Genomic DNA, 15,794 nt, shown 5'->3' on the forward strand with positions numbered 1-15,794 from the left:
ATTTGCAGGTGACATGATTCTATACCTAGCAGACCCAAAAGGGTCTACAAAGAAACTATTAGAGCTAATAAATGAATTCAGCAAAGTGGCAGGATATAAAATCAACACACATAAATCAAAGGCATTCCTGTATATCAGCAACAAATCCTCTGAAATGGTAATGAGGACAACCACTCCATTCACAATATCTTCAAAAAAAAATAAAATACTTCGGAATAACCTAACAAAAGAGGTGAAAGACTTATACAATGAAAACTACAGAAACCTAAAGAGAGAAATAGACGAAGATCTTAGAAGATGGAAAAATATACCATGTTCATGGATAGGCAGAACTAACAGCATCAAAATGGCGATATTACCAAAAGTTCTCTATAGGTTTAATGCAATGCCAATCAAAATCCCAACGGCATTTCTTGTAGAAATAGAGAAAACAATCATGAAATTCATATGGAAAAATAAAAGACCCAGAATAGCAAAAACAATGCTAAGCAGGAAGTGTGAATCAGGCGGTATAGCGATACCAGACTTCAAACTATACTACAGAGCAATAGTAACAAAAACAGCATGGTACTGGTACCAAAACAGGCGGGTGGACCAATGGTACAGAATAGAGGACACAGAAACCAATCCACAAAACTACAACTATCTTATATTTGATAAAGGGGCTAAAAGCATGCAATGGAGGAAGGATAGCATCTTCAACAAATGGTGCTGGGAAAACTGGAAATCCATATGCAACAAAATGAAACTGAATCCTTTTCTCTCGCCATGCACAAATGTTAATTCAAAATGGATCAATGAGCTTGATATCAAGTCAGAGACACGCCGTCTGATGGAAGAAAAAGTTGTCTACGATCTACATACTGTGGGGTCGGGCTCCAAATTCCTCAATAGGACACCCATAGCACAAAAGTTAATAACTAGAATCAACAAATGGGACTTACTCAAACTAAAAAGTTTTTTTCTCAGCAAAAGAAACAATAAGAGAGGTAAATAGGGAGCCTACACCCTGGGAACAAATCTTTACTCCTCACACTTCAGATAGAGCCCTAATATCCAGAGTATACAAAGAACTCAAAAAATTAGACAATAAGAGAACAAACAACCCAATCAACAAATGGGCCAAGGACCTGAACAGACACTTCTCAGAGGAGGACATACAGTCAATCAACAAGTACATGAAAAAATGCTCACCATCTCTAGCTGTCAGAGAAATGCAAATCAAAACCACCCTAAGATACCATCTCACTCCAGTAAGATTGGCAGCCATTATGAAGTCAAACAACAACAAGTGCTGGCGAGGATGTGGGGAAAAGGGTACGCTTGTACATTGCTGGTGGGACTGCAGATTGGTGCAGCCAATTTGGAAAGCAGTATGGAGATTTCTTGGAAAGCTGGGAATGGAGCCACCATTTGACCCAGCTATTCCCCTTCTTGGTCTATTCCCTAAAGACCTAAAAAGAGCATGCTACAGGGACACTGCTACATCGATGTTCATAGCAGCACAATTCACAATAGCAAGACTGTGGAACCAACCTAGATGCCCTTCAATAGACAAATGGATAAAAAAATGTGGCATTTATACACAATGGAGTATTACTCTGCATTAAAAAATGACAAAATCATAGAATTTGCAGGGAAATGGATGGCATCAGAGCAGATTATGCTAAGTGAAGCTAGCCAATCCCTAAAAAACAAATGCCAAATGTCTTCTTTGATATAAGGAGAGTAACTAAGATCAGAGTAGGGACGAAGAGCAGGAGAAGAAGATTAACATTTAACAGGGATGAGAGGTGGGAGGGAAAGGGGGAGAGAAGGGAAATTGCATGGAAATGGAAGGAGACCCTCAGGGTTATACAGTGGAGGGGGTAGAGAGAGAGGAGGGGATGGGAGGGGAGAGGTGGGGAGGGGGGAGGGTGGAGGATGGGAAAGGCAGCGGAGCACAACAGACACTAGTATGGCAATATGTAAATCAATGGATGTGTAACTGATGTGATTCTGCAATCTGTGTATGGGGTGAAGGTGGGAGTTCATAACCCACTTGAATCAAAGTGTGGAATATGATATGTCAAGAAATTTGTAATGTTTTGAACAACCAACAATAAAAAATTAAAATAAATAAATAAATAAAAGAAAAAAAAAGAATTGAAAAACAGTTAATTAGCTATTATTATTGTTCTTGTGAGACATGGAGAATTACTTCTTTGTAGCAATGTGAATTAAGTATACTTAGTTTGGTAGCAGAACCAGCAGTTGACAAAATATATGAGATAAGGTAGTAAAAAAGTCAAGTATAAATATTTGAGCCAAGATTGTTGAAATTTGTTGTTCTTTTTAGAAAAAAGAAAGTTATGAATAATATGGAGTGGACTGTGAGGACAGGGTGAAAACTAAGAATGGGTTTAAAATAGTGCTGGCATACTCTGGGTAGAGATTTTAGGCAGCCAAAGTTCCTACCTCCAGAGAGATATTTGGAAGTTGCCAAAAAGATAACTGGTGAATTCACATAGTTTTTGGAGCACAAGAAAGGCTACAGATAAAATCATAGAGAATAATGCCTACATCTAGGATGGGAGTTGAGAGGAACTTGCAAAGAGAGTGTTAGAAAAAGGTTGAGGATAAACAAAACTGGTGCTACCTCTTAGGAGCCTAGGGAAGAAAGCATTTTTTAGAATAGTATGGAGTAAAACAACACCATCAACTTCCAAGAAGAAGTTGAAAAGTATAAACTGCTATCAGGTTTTTAAGTTTGGTGCTAGTATTAGTTATTGGTCACATTGAGCAGAAGAGGTTCTAGAGAATGTAAAAGGTAGATTGGAAGAGTTTACATAATGTATGCAGCAGTGGAGGAAGCTGAGGCAATAGACTAGCCTGTTTAGCTAGTAGTTCTTTGGATGAAAGGCAAGGGGGAGTTAGATAAACTTAGTTGTTGAAAAATTACTGGAAGTTTGTTATATTGTTTTAATTGATTTTAACTTCAGACTGTTCAATAATGAGTGCATAGTTTAACCACCATAGGAATGAAATTAATTGAGTTCTTTGCTCTGCATAACTTTTATAACAGACAGATGTTGGTTTTCCAGTAAAAGCAACGGAGATTGTTCTCTAAATTACTTTGGATTTACAGTGCTACAGAGCATTTTAATTACAGTCATATGTGCATACATTAGAAACATAATTTCAATACATTTTACTTGGTAATAGAAGCACATTTATGCCACACCATGTGACATGGCAAGCATTCTCTGTTGAGTGGTGTAAAATCTTTGTAACTCTTGCATTTTGCATTTTTTGCTTTGAGATTGCCACCATCATTTACATTTGCTAGTAATCCAATTTTGGATTTCATGGGTATATATGAGCATGTGTGGACAGGGTGCCAGTGGAAAGCTACGAAATGAAGAAAGGTAAAGAACAGCCAGAGGACTTGGCAAAATTACTCTTTCTTCACTGAGCCAAGGCAGCTATTTTAGCTAAAAATAAGGAAGAAGGGGTGTGGAAGAATTTAAAATTAGGTACATATAGGAAGATAAAAGCTGGGTAAATAATTCAGGTATATAAGCAAGTTCAAGAGATGAATGAAGATATTACTCTGTTGAATAGGAGAAGGCCAGGCAAAGGATGGCTTACAAAAAGCCATATGTGAACCTAAGGTAATGAATAATTGTGGTTAACTAGAAGTTTTGTAACAGTGGTATTTAGAAGAATAGAAGAACGATGTGGTTCCAAGCACCATATTAACCAGAAAGAACTTTCTGAGAAAGGAGACAAGTCTGTGAAATTTTTGTCAGGATTCCTCCCTTACTCCCTCCCTTCCTATTCTTCTGTGCTATATAATGCCTGGGTACCTCAGATGTGGTTTATCTCAGGAATGGATAGTAAGTTAAATTATATTTTTATCAAAATATGGGTTTTTTTGCTTTTTAATTGACATAATAATTGTACATGTAATGGGGTAAAAACAATTGTTCAATACAAGTATACAATGTGTAATGATAAAATATAGAACACTTGGCAAATTTGCATGTCAGCCTTACACAGAGGCCATGTTAGTTTTCTATCATTCCAGTTATAGTGAATGGGCTATCAAATTTAGCACTATAAATGATATTTAAAATAACTATTGTAGTACCTGTGTATATAAGACATTATGTTCATTAAAAATTGCCAAGTACGGGCTGGTGTTGTGGTCAGAGGTAGAGTGCTTGCCTAGCATGCATGAGGCACTGGGTTCGATCCTCAGCCCCACATAAAAATAAAATAAAGGTATTGTGTCCACCTATAACTAAAAAAATATTTAAAAATTTGCCACGTTCAACAGATAATGGTAGAAAATTGAAGCCTCAAGTAAATGAAGAAAAAATAAGAAGAAGCAACTTAAAAAATGTTGTTTGCCTAGCCAAAAAGGGGGAAAATGCAAGTAGGATTTATTATGAGAAAATGTAACCTTTAAATCTGCCTCTGTAGGGCAAGGCCCTGAAGAGATGCTTAACTAGGCAGGTATGATGATTGCAGAATTCTTAGGGCAATAACAGAGGCGGAGATTGTCAACACGTGGGCAGTGAAGTCTGCATACTCAAACTCTGGGCACTTTTTCTTGGCTTCTCAAGTTGTGTGTATTTGCATGGGTGTGTTGGCTCAGGAGAAAAACTCCAGTGCTGTTAGAAAATGTCTGTTACACAGACAATATCAAAACAGCTTTACCAGTCTTAAATAACAAAGAAGGAGTAGAGACAGATTTAGAATTTAATCCCTTGGGGGGCTGGGGTTATGGCTCAGTGGTAGAGAGCATGCCTAGCAAGTGTGAGGCATTGGGTTCCATCCTCAGCAACGCATAAAAATAAGTAAGTAAAATAAAGGTATTGTGTCCAACTACAACTAAAAAAGTATTTAACAAAAAAAGTAATTTAATCCCTTGGTTTTGTTACTTGCTTAGCAACTGCTGATATGCTGTTTTCCAACCAAATTCTGAGTGCATTCATAGCATTTGTAGCTCAAACAGTGCCCATAACTGGAGTGATACACAGTTCTACTTACAGTGGTAGGGGTCATAACCAGGGTAGATAGGGAGATTTATGATTCTAGGATGTGTGCTAACCCTAACTGGAAACATTTTAAAGGCTTAGAGGTTTTTCTGGGGGTTGCCTTTTGTTTCACTAGAGTGATAGGAATTATAAAGCATGCACCCTTAATACTACCAATAGAATTTGAACTTCGTGTTGTGTAATGTTTAGAAACTTTTTAAAGTATTCATCTAAGAAACTTCAGAAAGACAACATGAGATTGAGCCTCATTGGAGACTGGAGATACCATCCCATGTTGCTACCAAGAAGGAGAATAAAAATCAAAGGTTTTGATCTCTGGGTGAGCTGGTTTCTAGAACATGAATCACTGCCAAACTTCACCCCCACTCTGTTATCTGAAGACAAAAGGCAAAGTTCTTGGTCTTAACCCTATAGAGCCCTTTTCCTTTTCTCTCCTAAATTTCTGTGTGATAGGCCTCTCTTTCCTATGCAAAGTGAACCTGGATCCCATACACAGGAATAAAAAGTTACACATTTGTTGAATTTCTTTCTTTAGGCAATTTGAGTAGAGTTCTTCCTTTCAAAATTTTCAGGTAGGATCAACACACAGAAAGCATTTTGGATCCTTAATGGGAAGTAGGATTAAGGAAAGCCTTGTGTGGCATATATACACAATGGAATATTACTCAGCAATAAAAGAGAAAAAAATCATGGCATTTGCAGGTAAATGGATGCAGTTGGAGAAGATAATGCTAAGTGAAGTTAGCCAATCCCCAAAAAACACATGCCAAATGTTTTCACTGATATAAGGAGGCTGAATCATCATGGGGTAAGAAGGGGGGGCATGGGAGGAATAGATGAATTCTAGATAGGACAGAGGGGTGGGAGTGAAAGGGAGGGGGCAGGGGATAGCAATGATGGTGGAATGTGATGGACATCATTATACAAAGTACATGTATGAAGACACGAATTGGTGTCAACATACTTTATATAAAACCAGAGATATGAAAAATTGTACTGTATATGTGTAATAAGAATTGTGATACATTGCGCTGTCATTTTTCAAATCAATTTAAAAAGAAAAAAATAACAAAAAATAAAGGTGTAGGCAAGGCTGCTTGAAGTATAGCTATATTTCTATTTATTTTAGCATAATTATGTTAATTACTTGCTAAGTAAATAGAATAACCCTTAAGAAACTTACTCTTCATTCATTACCATTCTGTGTTTATATGATCCCAAATATGACCAGTTATTTTTATAGTTTAGTCTTCGCAACTTTCCATTTTCATAATATCATCAGTTTATAATTAAATTTGAGGAAGAGTAAGAAAAATAGGAAAGTGACTGCTTGGCAGCATGAGCTTTGTTGCCTCCAAATCAATGCTGAAAGAATGAACATGAATCTTCCATACCCATTTTGAAAGGAAGCAATGAAAAACTAAAGATTACTGTGGCCAATGAATATAATGCTTAAATGGCCCCACACTCAAAAATTCATCCTTCAAATGATAAGACTCTTTGTCTTGGCTGAAGGGAAAATAAGTAATTTATTAACTAAGTAAAAATTCCTTGTCATCCTCACCCTTAACAACCAAAATTAATACCTATTATATATACATGCATATACTTATTTTGTGAAACACGATCATGCCCCCCAAAAAACGAAGAAAGAATTGAGCCATAGAATATAAGAGCTAGAGGCATGTTTTCAATGGTCCTAAAACAATCAGTGGTTCTAAAACACTGATCCATGGACTAGTGTCAATCTATGAAGTTTTCACCAGTATGTAGCTGACTATTTGAAAGATATTTCATAAACAGAAAGTTAAGCAAAATTTAAAAGCTATTGAATGTAAAAAAGTGCTCCTTTATTCTGAGATTCTTTCTTTTTTTGAAGATAACATATCCTTTAATGAGATGGTGATGATGATAAATGGTAGGATTTTTCCTCCTAAAATAATAGCCTCTTTGACAGTATATAAAATAAGTATCTCTTCCCTTCTTTTTCATGGATTCTCAAATCCTAACACCTTAGAAAAACTTGTATCATTTACTCTTCTTATTACACAGTTGAAAAAATTAAGGCCTTAGTGAAGTCAAAAAAGTTACACAAGATTTGCCACCAGGAAATCATGGAATTAAAACTAGAACCCAAGCATTCATATTCCTACTTCAGAGCTTTGAATTAAGGAGCAAATTACCTATTCTTTTTTTCTGAAATAACACATTTCTAGATTTAAATTAACCTTAATGTTGTCTATTTTATTTTCCTTTTTTTATCAGATTCATACCTCTATATTTTTATATAACAGTGCTACATTTGATTACTTTCATTATGCAGTTAAATTAGTTTGTCAAGTATTTTTTAATTATTGATTTGTCTTATTAAAGTGAATTAAAGGTACATTTGTCTTCTCAAAAATTTCAGGCCTTTTTATTCTCCTTGTACAAAGACTAAGTCATCTCCCATTTGTATCATTTAATAAAGACATTGATTGCATTGTACTTGACCATCTCCTGGTGCTGCAAAGCTATTTCATCTGGTGAAGTTTATGCCAACGAGTTGTATGGAATGGGTACTAGTATAATGCATTTAATTATGTGTTATATTCATTTATTTTATTTTGCTATTTATCAAGCAGGATTTTAGCATCTTCACAAATTATTATTTGACTCAATGAACTGCCTAGTCAATTTGCTTTCTTTGTTGGAGCTAAGATATCAAGTCAACTGGAGAATTTAAGTCCATGTGTGATGGGTTCTAATTCCTGGTATATAAATAAGTTGATAAGACTTTATATTTATCTACTGCTGTAAATAATGAATGTGTTTATTTTTATTGGTTTTCAGTGAATCTTTTTGCTATTATCAGACTCCCCCCCCAATAACACTGTGAGGATATATTTACTGTAATTACTATTTTTTCATGACACAATCAAATATCTTAAGTAGTATGCCCAAAGCCACACAACTAATGACTAATCATCTGGATCAGGACTAGATCTCCAGGTCCAGTGATTTCAAAGTTCCAAAATTCAGCTCCAAAATGGTACTTCTCTTTATATTTTGTTTTTAAATCGTTTCTCTTTTCCCTCCCTAATAGTGATATAATTTTAAATAAAATATCCCTTCCCATCTTAATTTCCTAGACATGTTTTCAAATGGTTGAACTTATTTTAGTGCTTTCACCTGCTAGGTAGGATCAAACTATCTTAAATAATATGATGAGAAAGGGGGAAATAAATCATATTGTTACAGAATTTAAGCTTAAAATAAATATAAAATCATCAATTCATATTAAATGTGATTAAGAGAACCATTTTATAGCTTAGAAGTATACAAAAACATATTATTATCAGCAAGAAAAGCAAACCATATTCATGTTATAAAAGACTTATGTTTTATTTTAGATACATCGAAATAGCTTCCCATACTTATAACTACCTTCCTGAAGGATGAATTTCTTAGTTAGTAGTTCTTAAATTGGGTGGAGTAGTAGTTACAGTTCAACCTCACACCATATCCTAAAATGAATTCCACATAATTTCAAAAAGGAAAAGTTAATAAAAAGGAATCAATAAAAGTGAAAAAGCAAAACATTGGTGACAATTTTCTGTTCATGTTATAGAGCTTGAATTACTGAACACAAAAGTCTAAGAAAAACCTGCAATAAATCTTATGAGATATGTATCAGTTGGTAGATTCTGAAGTCCATAAAAGGTATTAACAAAATATAAAGCAAGTTGTATCCTCTGGGAGATACTTAAAACAGGTAACATCCACAAATATTTGAATAACATTTCATCAATTATGGGTATTACAATAAGTGGCTGATTAAACATTTAAATATAAATAAAGTTCAGCATTGTTCCTTGAGGTATGTTTAGAAACTGACACTGAGTATTCTCATTCATAAATGGAATATAATTAAAAGTAGATCCATTGTTGTAAGAACAAAGTAGTACAAACCTAAGATAGCATGTTCCAGTGCAGCACTATGGATGAAACCTAGTGCCTCATGCATGCTACGTAAGCACTTTATCATTGAGCTGTATCTCCAGCCTGATGCTGGCAAATTTGGTGTTGAAATATTCTATACTACATATTAATGAATAGAAAGGAAGTAAATTAACTATATTGTAAAATAATAGACATCCATGGGGCATTGGTCACCATGATTTTGCATATATCAGAATCAGTTCTGTAGCTGGATAGTTCACTGATAGACAAAACCTAAATATGTAAAGAAAACACAAGTTAATTACTTGATATGATGGCATTGTTTTTCCTTTTTTCCATGTTTTCTTATTGGTGCATTATAATTATATATAATGGTGGGATTTGTTGTTATTTATTCATATATGCATGTGGTATATCAATATAATTTTGCCAGTATCATTCTCCAGTATTTCCTCTCTCCCTCCTGTTCTCCCTCCTCCTTATTCTTTTCCTCTACTCGATTGATCTCCCTTGATTTTCATGAGATTCTTATACCTTTCTTTTCTTTTTTTTTTCCTTTATAACTTCCTCATACCAGAGCAAACACATGACCCTTGACTTTCTGGAGTTTTGATCCCATTGTTTTTCAAAATAAAACAAAGCACTCTTGGGAAGATTCCATTGTGATGAATGTCTCAAAGGATAACTGTGTTCAATTTTAAAATATGGACTATAATAAATGAAAAAAAAAATATATATATATATCTCCCTGGTATCTTAATAAACTATTAGTCTTCTGAAGCACATGGTGACAATTACAGAGCAAATCTTGGTAACTTAACACTGGATTGAGAATTCATAATTGGCATTACATCCATATCCATAAAAATATCTGTAGATGTATACACATACACACACACACAACATACATGTGTATGTGTGTATAGTTTTGTTAGAGTTCAGAGAATGGAAAAGAACAATAAATCAAGGGATTTTCAGCATTATATTTTACCATCCTTCATTCAGTTCCACGTTACTGCCCTCTTATCTGTTCTGAAGCCAAAAAGGATATAACAAAAGATTGTAGGCATTAGGATATCATCAGATACTAACAGATATTTGTTGAAAGAAAATATGGTTGTAGTGGTATGAAATTCACAAAACTAATAACAAGGGAGTTATCTCAAATGTTAATAAACAGAGAAGTGGTAGAGATGCCAAGAAACAAATAACCTGAAGTACTTCAATTATAAGCTGGTATTGGAAATTTGTTACAGAAAAAGAGGGAGAATGTTCACTATGACCTTTTCCAACACTGTATACAGTAGCTCTTCTATATCTCTGGTTTTACTTCCAATGGTTTCACTTACGCAAGGACAACCATGACCCAAAAATATTAAATGGAAAATTACAGAAACAAACAAGTGTTAAAGTACATGCTGTGTCTTGAGTAGCATTATGAGATCTCACCTCTTCCTACCCCAACCAGCCCAGGACATGAACCATCCCTTTGTCCAGCACATTCATACTGTATATGCTACCTGCCTGTTAATGGCCCTTTGGGTGATAAGTTCATCTGTTCTGGTATCAAAATGCTTGTTTTCAAATATCCCTTACATTGTAGCCTTATGCTGTGTCATAGTGAGTAGATCACTCACTTAATTTTAGCTCACATTAGCATTATATCATCTCACATCATCATAAGAAGCGTGAGTGTAGTACAATGAGGTATTTTGAGAGAAATCATATTTAAATAATTTTGATTACACTATATTGTTATAATTGTTCTATGTTATTATGGTGTTGTTAATCTCTTACTGTACCTAAGTTATAAGTTAAACTCTGTCGTAGGTGTGTGGATAGGATACAGTAATGTATTTAGAGTACAATATTGCCCACAGTTAAAGGCATGCACTGGGAGTCTTGGACTATATTCCCCTTTATCTGCATATTGAGAATATTTATTTGAAGTTGGTATATGCCTGATTTTCATTTTTAAAATGTAAATGGCAAAAATTTTTTAATCAAGTATTTGAATGATTCCATTATTTCTATTATTTGGTTTTGAGGAAGGTTGGTAGATTATGTCAAGTTCAGAAAATTTTTCAGTGTATGTATTACACATGGCAGTTATAGTCTATATTCTTGATTTGTGTCTATAAGTGTGCAAAAAATATGTAGGTGAATATACACATAACCTTCCATATGAAGTAGAATGTATCACCTAGAAAATATAGTTTTTCTTATTGTATACCTAAAAATTAGGTAACCATTTTTCTTCTGTAATATTAGAGGAAACAAAACTAGTGCATAAATATAGTGAGTAAAACAGGTAGGCAGTGGCAGAGCAAGTTGTCTTCTGTTTACATTCTATTTCATTTTTTCTTCTCCAATTAATAATTTTTATGTATTTCCTCAAAACTGCCTAACACCCACCTATTATGTATTTTAATTTGCATTAGATTATCTCTAATTAGAATAATCTATATTCATAAGGGAAAACATTTGATTATTTCTTTTATATAAGGATAGAGTGCAAGTTGTTCTTATAAATTTCCTTTAGGTCTCTAATAATTCCATATATGAGAAATTTGCTTAGTCTATGAGAATATAATTCTATAGTAGGAAGCAAATTATATCTCCCTTTTAAAATACGTTTACTAAAGATAGCATGTATTTCAGTTCCTTTGTTTACCAGGATCATTGGAGGGTGATATTTATATCACAAAATTAGTGGCTTCAACTTAATATTCACTACTCTTCAGCCTTTAACCAAAGTTAAGTTTGAAGTGTACAAGTCATTTTTGGGTTTGCTTGACCACAGCCAAATTGGATGTATAAAGCTCGGATATTTGCTAATGCCATCTGATCAGGTTGTTCTTTAAAAACCAGTTACTTTAGTTTTTTCTCTCTTTCTCAAGCCTCTGCATTTCCAGTTGAATAAGAGATAAGTAGAGAAGGCTACTCAGTATTCTGAAGCAAATCAGTTGTGTTTGCATGGCTTAGACAGCTTTATAGGACTCAGAGAAACTGTCAGATTTATGAGAGTCAGTTGAAAACCATTTTTTTTCCTTTCAAAAGACAATGGGAATGAATGATCCTGGTGTATGTGTCATGAATGGTGAGAAGCTCATCTTATGGTTGAAAACAAAACAAAACAAAACACCACATTGGACTGGATTGTTCTTGTCAGAAATACAAGAAACCCAAGGATGCTGTGTTTTACCTAAAATGTGTCAGATCAAAGCAGTGAGATATCTATAAAAAATGTATATATGCATACATGTATACATACATGTATATAAACACATGCATTCATATGTGTATTTATGTATATATGGATAATTCTATTAATATATTATTGAAGGCAATATTTTCAAATATTGCACATGGTCATAAAATTCTTTCCCATAAAAAGTTCTGTAGGAAATGAAATTAGAACTTATTTAATTTGAATAAATATAATGTGCAAATGTGTATGCACAAATTGTATTAATTTGTGCTACTATATTTGCGTTTATAATTAATACACATTTATTGTATGTAAAATATCACTGCTAGTTTACAAAATCATCAACAGTACTTTTAAGTGTATTGTTCCTTCTAATCTTTTAGTCCATGAAAATTGTAAGTGCTTCAAGCTAATGGTCCATACCAGCTACAATGTTTTTATCTATTAATGGAGTGCTGAGTATAGACAAGCAAGTACTTGATAGATTTAATCAAATATATTGAACTTCACCTACACACTTTAAGCAATGTGGTCCTCTGAAATCTTCAACTTACAGTGTTTTCCCCACACCTTCATTTGATATTTTCATCCCTGACAGCTCACAAATCCTCTCATACTTATTGACAGCATTATATTTTGTTAAGGAAAGAAAGCAAATGATATCCTTTATCTTTCAAATATATTAGGTTGACATGTGGGCTGTGGTCAACCTTGATTAAAGGTGAGGGGGAATTAGTATAGAAAGAAGAATTAACAATCAGAAAAATAGATGACTTGGGATGATGGGGTCCGAGTGGGAAATAGGAGAGGGTTTAGCCATAAGCTAGGACATGTTTCAGAGGGAAGGCAGTGCTAAGTTTTTCCCTTATTTTATAATCTCCCCTTATAATAGTAAGTCACCTTCCATCTAAATAATTATCCTGTATGGTTAAATATAAATCTGAATTTATATGAATTATATAAGTATCAACTCCTTGGTGCCTCACATTTTCACCTGCAAAGTGGCGTGTGATGATGATAGTTCTCATCTCATAAGGTTATTATAAGGATTAAATAAATTAATTCATGTAAAGCACTTAGAACAGGGCCCAAAATACTATACTATGCAGTCAATAAATGAGAGTTCTTACTATCATCACTACTATCTGTCTTTGTTATTATTGTTAACAAAATTCCATAAACAGTCTTAAAAGATGCCCATAAATCCTTAATGGATAAACATATATTATAAAATTAACTGTGGCTTTATCATGATTTATAATTTAAACTGGTTTTATTCTCTCTGTGTGTGTGTGTGCGTGTGTGTGCGTGCATGAGTGCCTATTCCTCCAAGCAAGAATTTATGGAAAGCTTGTTCCAGTGACATTTCTTTCTTTATATTGTGGTCCTTTCCTTTTTATTGAAGCAACTTTTACTTGTCCTTTCTTTACTCCCTTAATGTTTTAGTTCTTGTGAAATAGTCTTCTCAGCACTGAAGCTGGGACCTTGACATATACCAACTGCTGTTTTCAGTTTTGATTTGAACCAGAGCTGGTTAGAGGGGTGGGGAAAGGAGACTTCCTGAAACCATGTTGATATTAATAGCAACTTAATGCTTTGGCTTTCACTCTGATGTCTATAGACTGTACATTCATCCTCTTGTCCTTGAATTATCTGAAACCTTTCTCAGCCATGAAGAAATCTGAATATATGGTTTATTATATTTCCTTTCTTGACCTAACTGCTTTTTATATATTGCCTACTTTTAAAAGAATCAGACTGAGTGAATAAAAGTACACACCCTTATAGGAACATTATTTAGCTCTGCCTATCAGGGCTACTTCTGGAAATGATATGTTGTAGAAAGACCAATCTATTTAAATAATGGAATGATTTTGTATATATTTATCAAGGGGTCCTGAAATGCTGTTTCATTATGGAGTTTAGTAGTTAAAATGGATACTTATCTTTCCTAATGTGGCACATTGAAAGACTTGAATCATACATGAAGAAATGTACAGAGGCATATATAATGTATAACCATATATATGTTTATATATATATATATATATATATATATATATATATATATACACACAAACACACACACACACACATATATATATATATATATAATTTAATATCCATATATGTTAGTCATATCTATTGTGATATTAAGTGATAAACACATACATTTAGAATCTAACCCATTTTAAGCTCTGTTGAGATAATACTAAATGTAATTAAAAAAAAAACCCTAGTGACTTTAAGGTAGTATGACCCCCCACAAAAAAATCAAGGTAGTTATTCCAGGCAATGCTTTTATGATGTTAGGGTTCAGGAAGACTTAGATATATATACTTGTGATACATCAAAAGCGTCCTTGCCAGGAATGATAACATTTGGCAGAATTATTTTAAAGCCCTGTGACTGTATCTTATGTCTATATTACCAATGACCTTGACTATGTTTTCAAAACATGCTGTAGATTTTGGATTTTGTCATCTTCCTCATTCTAACCTCAATATCTTATAGTGACCTCCTATTATCTACCTTCTCCTTGCCTCTTGGTATTTGTAATCACTCCTAACCAATTCTTTATCATGGTAACAGTATCTTCATTGGTATTTTGGCTAAATTAATAGCTGAGTTGAATATTTCTGTGTCTAATTACTTAAAAAGAAATTACTTAATATAGTAAAAAATGTTATCATTTTTGTACTTTATTTTTTTTAATTTAATTTGTTTTAATTAGTTATACATGATAGTAGAATACATTAATGCACTTTGATACATCATACATAAATGGGATATAATTTTTCATTTTTCTGAGTATACATGTTGCAGAATCATATTAGTCATGCAGTCACATACAGTAATAATGTCTATTTCATTCTACTATCTTTCCTATCCTCACATCCTCTACCATCCCCTCCCATCACTTCCCTCTACCTAATTTAAGGTAATGCTATTCTTTCCTAGCCCCCTCCCCGCCTTATTTTGAATTAGCATCTGCATATTAGAGAAAACATTCTGCCTTTGGTTTTTTGTTTTTTTTTTTAGTTTGTCATTTATTTTTATTTTTTTTTTAATTTATTTTTTTTATTGGTTGTTCAAAACATTATAAAGCTATTGACATATCATATTTCATACAATAGATTCAAGTTGGTTATGAACTCCCAATTTTACCCCAAATACAGATTGCAGAATCACATCGGTTACACATCCACATTTTTACATAATGCCCTATTAGTAACTGTTGTATTCTGCTACCTTTACTATCCTCTACTATCCCCCCTCCCTCCCCTCCCATCTTCTCTCACTACCCCATCCACTGTAATTCATTTCTCTCCTTGTTTGTACTTTAGATACCATGTAAGGATGTCTAGAGAGTTTATTTGAAAGACTTTGACATTTTAAAATATAATATTAACTGAAATTATGAGTGACTTTTAACACTATTGGAATTTTGTAATAATAATAACAATAAGTATGTTGACGATGATGATGATGATGATGCTGACAACTTCTAGTTACTGACTTTGTAGTTATGTCAGACTCTGTTCTTAGCACTTTAAATGAACTAATTAACTTAATCCTTGTAACAACTTTGAGGT

The 15,794-nt window shown here is 33.6% G+C and overlaps 1 protein-coding gene and 1 non-coding gene across 12 annotated transcripts in view; one reads left to right on the forward strand and one right to left on the reverse strand.

Moving 5' to 3' along the window:
* Diaph2 (diaphanous related formin 2) overlaps window positions 1-15,794 on the forward strand; it is an 867,887-nt gene that overhangs the window by 487,187 nt on the left and 364,906 nt on the right. The gene's annotated exons all lie outside the window — the stretch shown is intronic.
* On the reverse strand, window positions 3,997-4,099 carry LOC124081631 (U6 spliceosomal RNA). Its single transcript, XR_006848091.1, has one exon. It is a non-coding gene; the product is annotated as a U6 spliceosomal RNA (small nuclear RNA).

Source organism: Marmota monax, unplaced genomic scaffold, assembly GCF_021218885.2.
Source record: "Marmota monax isolate L192 unplaced genomic scaffold, Marmota_monax_Labrador192_F-V1.1 WCK01_AAM20220418_F8-fsc00067, whole genome shotgun sequence".
Classification (NCBI taxonomy): Eukaryota; Metazoa; Chordata; class Mammalia; order Rodentia; family Sciuridae; genus Marmota; species Marmota monax.